The sequence below is a fragment of the Mirounga leonina genome, unplaced genomic scaffold (genome assembly GCF_011800145.1).
Source record: "Mirounga leonina isolate KUSES-001 unplaced genomic scaffold, KU_Mleo_1.0 Mir_95, whole genome shotgun sequence".
Classification (NCBI taxonomy): Eukaryota; Metazoa; Chordata; class Mammalia; order Carnivora; family Phocidae; genus Mirounga; species Mirounga leonina.
Window position 1 is genome coordinate 24,200,605 of NW_023270865.1, and position 14,798 is coordinate 24,215,402.

Genomic DNA, 14,798 nt, shown 5'->3' on the forward strand with positions numbered 1-14,798 from the left:
AACTCATAAATATATATGTTCTTGATTTATAAGAGCTACAAAAGTGGAGTGTTCCTTGATTGCCTTTCTTCTCCCATAATTGAATTTCTGCTCATGGTGATACTCAGGAAAGGGAGGGGAGGATCTGAAGTCCTCAGAACACTTAACTGATCATATGTCCAGGCCTTCCCATAATTCATCTCATTTAACTCATAAGCTACCCTAGGAGATATCTGGCATTATTGCTTCAGTTCTACAAAGAGGCTGAAATTCAGAGAAGCTATTTAGCTTTCCAAGGTCACAACATTAGCAAGTTTTATATAATCTGTCTGACTTCAGAGACGATGCTTCTCCCTTGACCTTATTTCTTTGAACCAATTCAAAGTATTAACTAAAAATGGTGAAATGGTGATTTTTCTTCTTGACCTTCCTTAAAGATGAAACCAACATTAGTTGTACTCTTATAGACAACATTATGTTACATTAAGTCGTGAAAAAAATCAAAGAAACTCATTGTCTCCTTTTGGGTTTTTTTTTTTTTTTTTTTTGGTAGGTGCAGTTTGCTTCTTTGTTTTATAGATTGAATTCAAGATTAATTCTCAGTCTACTTCCGAGATAACCCGAAGTAATTTACCAGCTAGAGTGTAATGTAAAATATGACATTTGTTTCAGAAATAGAACTGAGTTGATCATCCATTCATTCAGTAATTCACCAAGTATATACTACACCAGGCACTTACTAGGACTAAGATTAAGCCACTATTACAGTTAAGTATTGAGTAATGCTCTAGCAGTAAGAGGAAAGGGGAAATATGTTACAGTACAAAGTTTGCATTTCCTGAACAGTTAAAACTATAAATTTCACCCTAGAAATAAAATATTCCCAGAACAAAAATCATGTAACAAAAATCTACTCAGTGGAGAAAATTAAAACTACTATCGATATTGCCAAAAACAAGACATGCTGTTCAAATGGACAACACTGAATCAATCCTCCACACACTTCTGCTTTATAGAAATTAGAGTCTTGGTCATCAAACAATGTGGATAAATAACTGGCACCGAGAAGCATTTCTGAACTCTCAGACAATAGTATAAGTTTCTAGTCCCAATATTACATGGGGAAAAATATCTTCACCCTAGAAAATATATTTTTCAAAAGTGAATTCGATGGAAGAGGATACCAATCATCTATTTTTTGAATGCTATTGTAAACATTCAAAAACAAATATGCAGTAGTAGAGCTAAAATATTTAATATAAAATAGATGTATTAGGTATTGATTATTTAGTTTTTGTTTTGTGGGGCTTGAGTGACAACTTCTCAAGAAGGAGAAAGAGAAAAAAAATGCCTCAGACATACACAAATAGCGCCATTCATTTCTTTGTGATAGACCCTGATTCTTCCAGCAACCTTCCTGACTCCACCCACTTCTTTATGATTTGGAGTTGAGAAGGAATTGAATGTAGTGAATAGTTCTTCACAAAAATGCAGGGAGATACCAAACACAGAGATAATATAGTGATAACATGAGGTCTCTGTTTCATGATTCTTTTCTTCTTAAAATAAGACTATCTTTCTTGGACCTCTCCCAACTTAATATTCCGGTAGCATTTGGCATTTTTGACAACCCCACTATTTTTTAGAGCCTGTCCTCATTGCTTTTAGGATACAAGTGCTTTAGTGATCATCTCCTTCCCTTTGGGACCACTCCTTCCTCACTCTTACCCTGGCTTCTCTCAACCATGTATGAGGACCAATACAGTACCTCCATCTAAAACAAAAACAGTTAACCCTCTGCTCTGCTCAGTCTATACTCTTCTTGAGGGAACCTCATTCATTTCTCTTGTTTCCACTGTTGCCTCAATTATTGTATGAACGCTCTCTTTCATAGAGTCGCAGCTGAGACTGCGCCATCTGAGCTTTCTGTTTGCTCAGCAGATATTTAATGGGCTCTCACCAGCATCTCAAACACAACATGGCAGAAACAACACATTTTCTTGTGCTGTGCCTCATCCTGCACATTATTCTTGCGCTGTGCTTCATCCTGCACGTTATGCATCAGGCAATGGCACCCCCATTCTTCTGGTATGCAGAAAAATATTTGCATATATTATTAGTTTTACCTCAACATTTTCTAAAAAGGTAATGTTTTAACCCTATTTTGGTAAAAACCTCTTGGGAATCCAGTAAAGGCTGTGTGCCCTTGTGGTGGTCTTGAGAATGAACCTCTCAGATCTCCAACTGCCAAAGTGTCACTGACCAACCACCCCCGCTTCTGTGCTTGGAAACAGAGCTGCTGCATTTGTGCCCCAGCTATGCTCCTGACAGACTGTGCCTAGAAAATTACTAAACACAGCAGGAACACTAAGGTATGGCCATTCCTGCGAGAGTAGGGACTCCTTCAACCAGTAATTTGGCGGGAGGATTTGCCCATGGCTTTGCTGAACCTTCTTTAGGTGGCACAGCATTCTAAAAATCTTCCACCAAAGCTTCCTTTCTTCTTTCCTTCTGTGAGCGTTTTCCCAGCCCCTGCCCGTTCCCTCCCCATTTTCCCCCACAGGCATTTCCCATATGAAAATTCTTAAATGTTTAATAGCATGTTGTCATCCTCTTGTTGGGGGATGTGGGCTAACAGAATTCTTTTCCAGTTAAATTCACAATTGCACTCCCACAAAATTTGACACACAGCTTTTGAGGTTCATGCATCCCCTTAGGTCATCCACGGAACTTGTAGGGGCCCCTCAGCCACCATTAAAAACTCTGCCCTTAAACCTGCTTTTTGATTTCCACTCCCACTGCCTTCCCTTTATATCCGTAATTCAAGCTTTTCTTCATCTTTCATCTGATATATAACACTGTCTTATAATGTATATTTCTCCTCCCAAATGTCCTTTTCAAATTCATTATTCATAATCCTTTAACTTTTTTCTAAAAGAAATATAATCTATTTGCATCACTTACCTGTTCACAAACCACCATTACAGGATAGCCCATTGGTCAAGATCATTTCTGCTTCACCTAGCCTTTCTCCTCTCCATACTCATCACCGATCTTCAGGTACAAGGGATTTTTGTCATCTCTTAGGTTGCTCCCATATCTTAAAATGGTCTTTCCCCTAGTCCTGCCAGTTAAAGTTATCCTTCCTCTTTTAGGCCCAGTTTGAAAGCCACTTCCTCCCTGAAGTCTATTTTCTACCTTTAGCTCAGTGTTCATCATAAATGGTTTTGTGAGGAGCTGCCTTCCCTACTAAATCGTAGATTCCATGCTTTCCTCTCCCACAGAACAGTGCCTCTCCGGTAGCAAGTGCTCAGTAATTATTGATTGACCTGACCCACACCCAAATGCCTATGGAATAAACTCAATGCTCATCGCATTGTCACTTAACACCCTTCACAATCAAGCTGCACACAGAACTTACTCAACCTATGGCAAGGTTATCCTCAAGAAACCTCACACAAAGATGTTTTTGTGCCAGCAAACTGACCACCATCCAGTGTCCGATAGCCTCAGAAACCAAAAGTGGATCTTTTCCATTAGCCAAACTCATGAGTATAATGTAGGAAACCAGAATGCCAGTTTATTATTTTACAGTAGGAAATTCTTGTGGTAGAGACTAAAATATTTAAGACATCTATGATCAGTCATTGTCTCTCTGTAGACAAATCTAAAAGGAATGCTAAGTTATAATCAAAAGAACGCTTGGTGAGTATAAAAAGAGAAGAAGAAAAGTGAGGAAGAATCAGATTAATTGAATATTTGATAAGATCATTCAATCACTTATTTGTTCATCTAATTGAGTAGCTATTCATATCTTCTGAAGCTGACATTTGCCCATGTGGTGCTCTTACCAATAACACCAAAAGACTAGAAATCATTTGGATAAAACTCCCTTCCTCTTGACAGACTTTGACGGGGATGACCAATTTTCATTTATTCCTTTTAGAACACTCATTCATTCTGAATACCACTTACTCGTCACTTTACTCTGTGCTGCTAGATTTTCATTTAACCCTCCATTGAGTGAACATGATATATCATCAGCCAAATTGTAAACTCTTTGAAAACAAGGATTTTGCCTTATAGAGTAACAGTTCAGATAGCTATTATGCACTTACAGAAAGAGGGTAGAGGATGGGTCCCCACATAAGATTACAGCCCCACCTGGCCAGCTAGAACTTCTAGAGCCTGCCAAAGCAGCTCTTCTCCTATGGGAGGAGATTCCCTCAAAAGGCACTTTTTTCTTTCTGCTGTTGTCTTTCCCCAGTAGTTCCTCCCTGGGACTCTCTGCCATGTATGATATTGCAACATCTAGAAGACTCTTCCTGGACAAGTACCCTACCCCCAACCCTGATGTTCCTTCCATCATTACAGGTTTTTCTGCCATAGTCCAGGATTAAACCCTACTGGCCCCATCCCTTGCCCCATCTTCCACCTCTGCCTTACCTCTACTCTTTAGCCTTTCTTGCTGCCTTGGTAGTCTCTATGGTCCTTCCCAACCATATGTCTCCTGTGTCCTAACCCCAAGCTCCTCATCCTCCACCCCATCTGTGCCTCTACCCAAAATGAAACTCCATGCTCTTGCTGAATGTGTTGCCCTTAGAGCACCTACCCCCACTCTCCCTTCCCAACCCCAGCTAAAGGGGGAATCACCACTGGAGGCCCCAGAAACATAGTGATAATTGCCCTTCCCAAGGAGCAGGAGGTTACTGGGTCATCCAATCAGGACAAGTGCCCAGCTCCATTCCCTTGCAGGAGTTGCATTTGTGGGAAGACTTTGGAGTTCTGCCCCCCACATGATCAGCACCTTGGCCAGCAACAAAGGAGCCACTGGCTAAGGAATGTGACCACGTGGATTTTCCAAGGCCAAGGCCATGGGGTTCAGACCAGAGATGACCAAGTCATGAGACGTGAGTTACAGGATGTGAACAGAGTCATGGCAAGCCACCAGGTGTTCCCCAGGAACAGGTGTTCTGTCATGCAGGGCAAGGAGAGGCTCTAGGCAGCCCTGATTCTCACATGTCCATCCACTGGTAGGAGCTGAAGACAGCACACTAGGTCTGAAAGACCCAGCTGCCTCCTGCCTCTGATGACCCTGGCAGCAGCATTCAAGATTACGGGCAAGGAAAGGACAAATGGACTCAAAGAATGTGGAGACAGAAGGGAAAGTGGAGGTTCTCTAGACCCCACCATGAAGGAAGAGAACCAGAGTAGGAGGTTGTTGACTTCAGCCTTAACTAGCCTCAAGAAACACTCTCAGTCCAGCCTACTCTCCAAACGGCTCTACTCTGAGAATCCAGTGTGGCTGAAGCAATAGGAAGTTGACAGGAAATGGTCCTTATTTCTCATGCAGCCTAAGGTCAGTCTCTCTAACTGTTGCACTTCCTGGCCTTTTTCTCAGGGAAACTGAGACTGAGAGAGGATGAGACTTCTGAGAAGCAGCAGAAAGAAACAATGCCTTTTGAGGGGTTCTCTGCCCACAGGAGAAGAGCTGCTTTGGCAGTCTCTATAAATTCCAGCTGGCCAGGTGGGGACTTATCCTCTGCCTCTCCAAACCTGTCCCCTATTTCAGGATTCATTCAAACTTGCCTGGAGTCATACAGCTAATAAGAGGCAAAGGCAAGACTTGAACTTGTTTCGTCGAACATATAACCACTATACAGTATTACCTCTATAAAGGTCCAAAATTTTTTTTTATTATTCTAAATAAATCTTAATGAAAACCTTTCAGAAATGGAGCATACATTTCCACAGACTCAAAAATAGGGAAAACTAAACACAGCCCCTCATTTCTACTCCCTAGTCACTGAACAAAAACAGTGGCTGTCATGGCATGATCCCAATTTAACTCACACATCTTCAAATGAACTCCCCTAGCCCTTGCCGATGGGTGAACATGAGAAGGAAGAGGAACCTTGGTCTGCCTGCACTGCTCTCTTTACACTGACTTGGTTCCCCTCCTAAATGTTCAGAACCATACATATGTGGACTTGTATACTATACAACTGGTTTCCACCCAGCACACTCTCAGCATAGCCTGTAGCACCCCACAGAGTTCCATAGTGCTGCTGGCTTCATGCCCGTGTTTCATTGTGCAGGCCCCTCTTCGTACAAATACATCTTCCCAAGAGTGGCGTTGTGTCCTGAGCTTCCTGGCTTATGGCCTGGTGGTTCTTCCTTGATGGAAAGCCTAATGGCCAGTGATCTCTTCTAAGTAACGTGTGCCAACCACGTTGAGCTTCTGTGATCCGGATTTTGTGAGAAGCCTGATGTTTGCTTTCTGCAACGACTTATGGAAAGCAGTTGCTATTAAATCAGTGTTTTCCTTTTCTTTATTTTTTTTTCATTATTCTCTTATTGTTTGGTCTTTGGTGCAAACTTGTTTTCCTTCATAGGGTAAAATCTGCTTCATGATAAAATATTTTATTTTGAGCTTACAAATATATTTTATGCTCAATTTTAACATTTATTATTTTGTGCCCTGGAAAACAGCATTTTGGCCAGATCTTGATTCAGGATTGTTATCATGAATACACAATATTTTATTCTTATATAAAATATGGTTCCATGTCTAGAATTGGTTTTTTTATTGTTATTACTTCTGAACTTAACATTTCACTGGCTCTGACCACATCTCTAGCTATTACTGAGACATTTGCTTTCTCTTCCTGTCTCAGCACACTGCTTCTCATCTGAAGAGTGGGATAAGCCAGCCTCATGTGTTTAAGAAGCCCTCATCCAGAAGATCCAATAAATCCGAGAGAAGAACTAAGGAAGTAAATACATGGTTTCATTTGGGGCAGAGTTTCTGAGGTGAGGCTTTTTAATACTCACTTCTGAGCCAGACCTGTGTTTTGAAGTTGATATTTTTCAGTGGAAGATGTAAGGCAGATAAGTGGGATATTACATTCCTTCGGTAACCACACGGCATCCCAAAGGACGAAGACGACATTTGTTTATTGATGGCAGACCGGGCTTCCTGAAGGCCATCATCTACCTGAAGCCCTTCCTTGATAAGCTCTCCCTTCTAGTGTCTGAGAATGGTCTAGTCTGAAAAGACTCTCTCATGTCTAGTTATGCTGGTGGTAGCTTCGCTGGGCAAAAATGTATGAACAAAAAGGAGAGAAATATAATATGTAACCATTACAACCTTACTGTCAAAACCAGAGTTCCGTGAGCAGAGTGGTTATTGACTTACTTGCGAAGCCTGATACATCTAGACTTACTACATGTTTTTCCAATTCCTTTGGGTAATGTTGGGCCTGGAAAACATCCCCTCGTGTTTCTTTTTTGTCATGGTCACCCCTGATATCTTCCTTCAGGGGTCCTGTCCTAGAATGCTTGTCATGCCAAGTAGAGGCAAGGGTTCCATTTAGGGCCCTCTCCTAAATACAGCAACTCCCGCTCTGAAATACCATGACCAAAGATGAATAATCCCCACGGCCAAGGATTTATGGCCAAGATTCTTCCAAATTACATTGGATAACAAACAAACCCTTCTGATTTAGAGGACCTCTAATTAATTAATTATAGGGCCCATCTAAAATAATTTTTGGCAGATATTGTCCAAAATGTAATTGGGTCGTATTCAATTATCTCATACAACAGGTACATTTATTTAGAAGCTAAAACGAGTATGTCTTTTAATTAATGCATCCTGGAGGTCTCACCAGAACACTGCTTTGATCAAAACTGTGTTTATCTGTGGGCATATTAACTGGGTTTTATGTGGTCATTGAGGGGAACTAGAAACAATTGCTCAACAATTGTTTACAGGCCCAAAGCTTCTTCCATGCTCTATAGCGTAAAATTTTCAGGACTTAATCATTTTCTTCAAGTACCAGAAAAGCCCCAGAACTAGTTCCTAAGAACTACGCTAGTTTCCTGCATTTGGCCTCCATGCAGTGGTCCAATGGCTATCAATCCAAGTAGACAGCATATTTTGCCTACTCTCATTTTGTAAAGTAGTATAAAATGGCCATCCGTTTATTTTTTTATTTCCAAAGAACATACTTCCACCCTCAATTGCCATACTGTCTCTCTTTAAAAGACAGTGTCCAAAAATACAACACCAAACTATCAGCTGTCCAATTCTTACCAAAACTTTAGGTTTAGAAAAGCAATGTCCACGGATAGTTATTTAGAATATATGACCCAGCAGCACATAAAGTCTATCCTTTGATCGAACTTGACAGCAGAAAGCAGAGAATAGAATCAAGTGGTCTTGGCTTCCGCAGGACTGCCTTCCCAACTGTACCATAGGTGCCAAGCCCTCAGCTTTGATCGGGAGACTGTAGAGGGGAAGGCTTGCAAGACCAGATGCCACACTTGCTGTAGGAATGTCGCTCGAAGACACTGCACTTGCAGTCACTCAGTGACCCTGTTATGAACCTACCACAAAATGCACTTTGGAATCCATGCTAACATAATCTATAGGCACCCGAAGAGATATAAACCTTGTGAAAATCACGGGTGTCACTGAGTCTGGGCTGCAATAATGAGTAGGTTCCTCCAGTCCAGATATCAATATGATGGCACCTGGAGGAGCTCCTTAACTCAGGACTTTATGGGTCTATTAAAACAACCAGTGGGAACTATATACTTTATACTATATAGTAAACTTGAACTTCACTTATTTACAACGACTGGGAATTCTGGACAACGGAGTTGTGGTATCAGTTACCGGACCTTAATAAAAGGCTTGGCTGCTTGGGACTTCGAGAATCACTTTGTTTTCCTCCTCCTCCTCTTGCCTTGTTCCCATCCTGTGGACGAATGTGCTCTACCACTGTTCTTGCCCCTCAGGGCTGAGCTGAAATTCTTTCTTGTTTCTGAGCACCTTCTTGTGAGATTCTGTGCTGTTGCTCATGTTTATGTCGTACGAGCCTTCAGCACTTACTGGCTGAGGAGGGCACCTCTGCAGGTGTCCCCGGCCAAGTCCATTTATGAGCTCACGGAGGGCAAACTGCCTCTTTCTTTCCTCGGCATTTCCAGTCCACACCCTCCACGAAGGCTGGTTCTACTGGCCCAGCATTGACACGAGACGGTTTACTTTTGCATATATTGCCTCGCAGAAGTAATTTTCTACTGAGTCGCACATTGAGCAGAAAGCTGGGGCACCAAGACAGACTCCAGCTAACTCCCTAGGAAACCGCGTCCTTGGCTGCTACAGCTCAGGAGGGATCCCTGCTGAACAACTTTACTTATAGCACAGTGGAAGGAGCAAGGCTTTGGTGCCTTTGGACTTGAATTTGAATCCTTACCTTGCCTCTTACTAGCTGCGTGACCTTAGGCAGGCTAGCTAACCTCTCTGAGCCTTGGTTTGTTCATTTATAAATAGTACTTACCTTGACAAGGTTGTAGTAAGCGTTGCAAACTATGGCTTCTCTTGAAGAATGGAGGGGGGAGGGGAGGAGAGGGCACGAAAGAGATGTATTTTTTTTCACTAAGAATGAAAAAGCACATCTCCTCTTTTCCCTTTGACTCTCAGAATACTTAAGAGATAAATTGAATATTCAGTGTGAAGAGTAGATAAAAATCTTCTGACCTACAATTTTGAATGCTTATTTCTCCTGGATCTTTTGTTCCTACTTTTACCTATTCCTGAGTCCTCATTTTTAAGTCATGTTTATGGTTCATTATTTTGTGTGGATTCTTTTTATTGATGTGGGGTTTGAGCTTTGCTTGAGGTTTGCAGAACATCTCAAATCTTTTATGGAATGAGATGTGATATACATATATATATATATATATATATATATATAAATACCTATGCATTACTGTGTTTAGAGATATTGCTATGAACATTTTTGTGGAACTATGTAATAATATATAAAGCAATCTTAGTTAATCCTCCCAATGACCTTGTAAAATAGACATTAGTAAGTCCATTTCTGAGAGGAGGCAACCCGGGCTCTATGAGTGCCCTTCCTCAGATTACTTAACCTCTGCCAAGGGTCAGAATTTGACGTGCAACCCAAGTTTTTGAGATCCCAGCCCAGTGTTTTTTTCTTCTGCCTCTGAGCTGCCTCTCCAGAGTATGAGCCATTTCAGGTTTGCTGCTGGGCCTAATAAATAACACCCATAACAACAGTGCACGTTTATTGTGCACCTGCTATGTGCCAGGCATTTCATATGCATTATCTCATTTAGTGCTCCCCACAAGCCAATGCTAATAGGGTAATAGTCCCTTATAAACTATGAACAACACAAAGGCAAGCTCCCCAAGGTTGAGGCCAATAAGGGGAGGACTTGGGATTTGAACCCAGTCTACTGCAACTCAGGAGCTCTTACTCTTACCCACTACCCTCTACGTGCATCAGTTCTGTCACCAAGTGACACTTCCTGAGGGCAACGTTCAAAGGACTCTGGACTTGTGTGATGTCACCACGTGGCTGTGACAGAAAGCAGACAGCAGCAGCAGGCTGTCCCCGCTTCCTTGACCTCTCGCCAGAAGGGAGCCGGCTCTAAGTGGGCAGCAGGACAGCCTACACCACTAACCTGCTGCGGCTCATTAGAGTCCCAGGCTCTGTGATCTCATTCGGTTGAGAGAAAGGGTCATAATCACCACCTTTGCGTCCCCCAATTCATGCTTTCCTTACGGTCAACCTGTGCCCTGTGATTATCTTACCATTCTCTTTGCCGCTGGCCTTAAGACTAGCACGTATGGTAATAACAAAACACGCGTTCTAGGGACCGGCCCTTAGAAGCATCCTGGGACTGCTTTTGGAAGTCTAATTATTACCTTGAAGCCTGTTCTTTTTATCTTTTGAATTTATTCAGCTTTAGAGCATCTTGTCTTAAGATATGCTTTTAGGTTACAATAAACAAGGTTAAATATTTCTGGAAGTATTCAAAAGAGGGAGTGTTTTTTCATCTTAATATATGCTTTTAATGTTAGTAGGATTCTTTTATTTTCTCTGCTGCTTATTGCTCCTCTCACCTGAAGCTCCAAGTTTGTCTTTGTTGCTCTGTCCCTTACTCCTAGCAACAGCTGAGGTCTGATCTCCACCCTCTACTAGATCCCTGATCTTAGGTAGCTCCCCAACTTCTTGAAGACTTGATTTTGTTAAGCTTCTTTTCAATCATAAAATGAGGATAATAACCACCCTTTCCACCCATTGGGTTGTTTAGATTTCATGAGATTTTGTAGTGCTTTGAAAACCATGTGTTATTGCATCAAAATGTAAGATCGCCACCGTGTCAAGCATCATGCCTGACAAAGGATGCGTGCTTAAGGGATATGCCAGCATTCATTACAAAGGCATTTGGGCCTGTGGCAGTTATCTGGAAGGACACTAGGAAATTCTATAACTCTGTCCCTTTGCCTACCTGTCATGAATCACGGCCATTGATTTTGGAACTGAGGTTCTGATGACCAGCATTTTTACCCAGATCATTACAAATAAGTCTGTAGAGATGGGACAGGGTGCATGAGTGCAGCTTCCTTTTTTAGTGACATTTTTCATTCTTCTCAAAACAGGAGTCAGTGAACTATAGCCAGTGAGCCAAATCCACCCCATGATCATACATCCCACAGGCTAAGAATAGGTTTTACAATTTTAAATAATTGGGGGGAAAAATCAAAAGAATCACATTTGTGCCATGTGAAAATTATATGGAATTCAAAGTTCAGTGTCTGTAGTTTTTCATTTTACCAATAAAGAATTTTGAGAATTTATTTGTTCTTATTCTATAAGTACCTACATCATTTTCTTGATTTTTGCCTGTTGGTCTGCAATGCTTAAAATTCGTACTATTCGGCCCTTTACGCAGAAAGTTTGTTGACCACTGTCTTAAAGCACTCATTCTGCTCTGGAGTCCAAGGGACTCAAAGGTCCTCATCAGTTTGAACACTGCCATGCCACCCAGAGACTCCATTTGTGCTGAGACTCTACAGGAGAGATGTTCTATATACAGAGAAGACTGAGGCTTGGGGACTGAGAGAGCAGATGGGTCCATTTAGGACTCCATCAGGATGCGAATGGCCAAAAAAAAAGGAAATGTGGCACAGAGAAAAAGAGAGATGTAAAAAGCTAGCAGTGGAAGAAGCCAGTTCGTCAGTGCCCTTGGAGATGTGCCCACATACAAGGAGGTGGTGTGTGGGGTCTCATTGCCCTGCGTGGGCAGTCTGGGCACTGGACCCAACACCATTTACTCTATTGCAACAGAGGGTTCTGATGCTCCCTCCAGGGAGACAGGAGGGAGTCTGCAATGCAGAACACACAGCACTTGGGACCCCCTAGTGCTCCACCAGAGTTTTCTCCAGCACCACCTCCACCCCTCCTTGCCCTCCTCCACTCAGCCGCTCATCTTCCTCTCTCAGGGCAGGTTGCTCCCAGCCTCCAAGAACTGCAGGCCCCCTCAGTCTCGCCTTCCTTCCAGGCCTTTGGTTCCTCACATCTCCTGTGCTTTGTCCAGACTATCTCGCATCCCAGCACTTACAGCCTGACTTCCTTGAGGTCTGCGAGCAAGCGTCCTCCTGGGGGTGGTGGGGGAAGGATGGAGATGAGGGCGGTGATGGGATCAGAAATGACCCCTGAGCTCTCCTGGCCCACGGAACACTGGGGACCGTGGTGGTTCTGTGAGCGTCCCCACCGGCTGTCTGGAAGTATTGGCAAGTGCTGCTGTCTCTGGATTGATTTCATACACATGGGAAGATAGCCGTGGCTGCGTAAAGTGGGGCCAGACCCATGACAGAGAGGACAGATCAAACCAAGAGGCGTAATCTCCCTGGCACCTGCCAAGACCCAGGGCATGGAGCTGAGTTTGGCAAAAACTGAAGAGGTGACCCAAGAGTGACCGTCACTGAGCCACGTGGGACAAAAACCAGACTTGCCGTGGTTCCTTGCCGGCAAGCCTGAGGATGTCCAGTCGTTATCAGGGCTTTACCTCGCACGCAGTTTACATTTGCTAGGTATGGTGTGCAAGGTCGCAACATCAGTGAAGCTACTGAATGCAGCTTTGCAAAGGGCGATGGCAGCTAACGACCTGCACAAATGCACCGAACAGCCCTTTGATTAATGAACTCCCGGGGCGGGGGGGGGGGGGGGGACCGGGAGGGCCACTGAGCCTCCTGTGCAACCAAGGACAGAATGTCCCTGAAGACATCCCTACAAGTGCCCTTTCCTGGGAATAGTCTATTGTAAGAAAACGAAAGCTTATTTTGCCTCCAACTTCTCTAAGCAGAAATGAAGTCTTAGCGAGTAAAATAACCCTGATTAGCACAGCACTGCGGAGAAGCCTCAAGGGTCTGATTTCACAGCCCCTCTGGACTTTCACTTCAGGCAGTTAAGCGTTCCCAAGAAAATCCCTTCTCTTTATGTGGCTTCTTCAGCCGCATCACTTTGTGAAACAATTTTTTAAAGACGAAACACAATAACCCCCCACACTTGTACTGCTCTTATCTGTGATGCCTCTTGCAAGCTCCAGCTAATCTTTCATATGCTTAATTTCTCCCCGCCCCCAAGCCTCAACCATTAAATTAATAATAATAATAATAATAATAAAGACAGAGAGGGGAAAAAAACAGACATCCCTTGTGTTACTCAGCAAGAGTGGGTGATTTGTAAGATTCTAAAAATCCTTCCAGCCCTGCTTATTTTGACAAAACTACTTAACACTTCAAGCAATGAACTACAGGGCATAAAAGTATAATCTGCAGAGAAAACCTTAATCCTCTACAGTAACCTATTTGAATCTCCTCAAACACATTTCGGTGTGTAGGCCTGGAGAATTAAGTCAATTGTTTGATCTGAGAAGAAAGGCAATTAGGGCTCTCTCTTGATCTTTCTGGTTGAATTCTAGTCAGGGGCAGCCACTGTGCTCAACAGCTCCATTTGAGACCCCTATTATTATAATAATAGAGGTGAGCATTAGCATTGCTACAGTTAAGGGTCTTGCTGCATTTTCATTATGAGTTGTTTTAACTGGGAGTTTTCTATTGTGATGGGCTAATATTCAGCATACAGATGATTAGCTAGCTGTGTTTTTTGTTTTTTAAATTTCATTCAAAGCTTCTTCCTTAACCAGACAAATATTTCAGTAGGAATAAGGGAAAAGTTCGAGAAGCAGCTATCTGGGTGATGGGACAGCTGTGTTCATTCACCACTGGGTTACTGGCAGAGATCTGACAGGGGGACTCTTCAAAGGGATGTCTCTGGGGTCTGTGACAGTGGAAGATGGAGATGCAGAATCTAGTTGGGGTGGTACTGAGGGAGAACTGGGGGTTCTGCCCTCATTTGCTTACAGCAGCTCCCAAAGTCCCAAACAGGAGCCGCAATCTAGTTGGAGGTGACAAATGGAGTTGTGTTTACGTAGTACTATTATATGAGATTGGATAATATCATTAGTCCATAGCAAGGGATATTGGAGAGGGAGCTGCTGCTGGAGATTATAAGGTCAGGGGACTACCGCCTGTCCCAAGCCACCCATTTGGTGGCATCACTGATGACCATGCCTCTCCTTGGGCTTCTGTGGCTTATCTCATCATCTAGAATAAAACTCCTGAAGCTATTCTTTTGTCTTGTCCATGTATGTGAGCCCCCCGCCTTGGAGAGGGGTGAAAGCAACAGCTCCGGGAAGACAAGAGAGGATGAGCTAGTTCCTCTGCTTCCTGCAGGGTTCCCCTGGGCTCGTGCCGTCCTGTTCTAGCCTCGGGCTCCTGACCAAGTCCAAGTGTAGGAGGTCCAGAGAGGGTGCAGATGCCGTCTCCAAGGGGTCGTTTTCTCTGCCTTGGCCCGAGAGTTCCTGCAGGAGGTGCTTGGAGCAAGCCGGAGTTTTGCTTTAGGGTAGCTGAGCCTTGTGGAAGAATGGCAAGG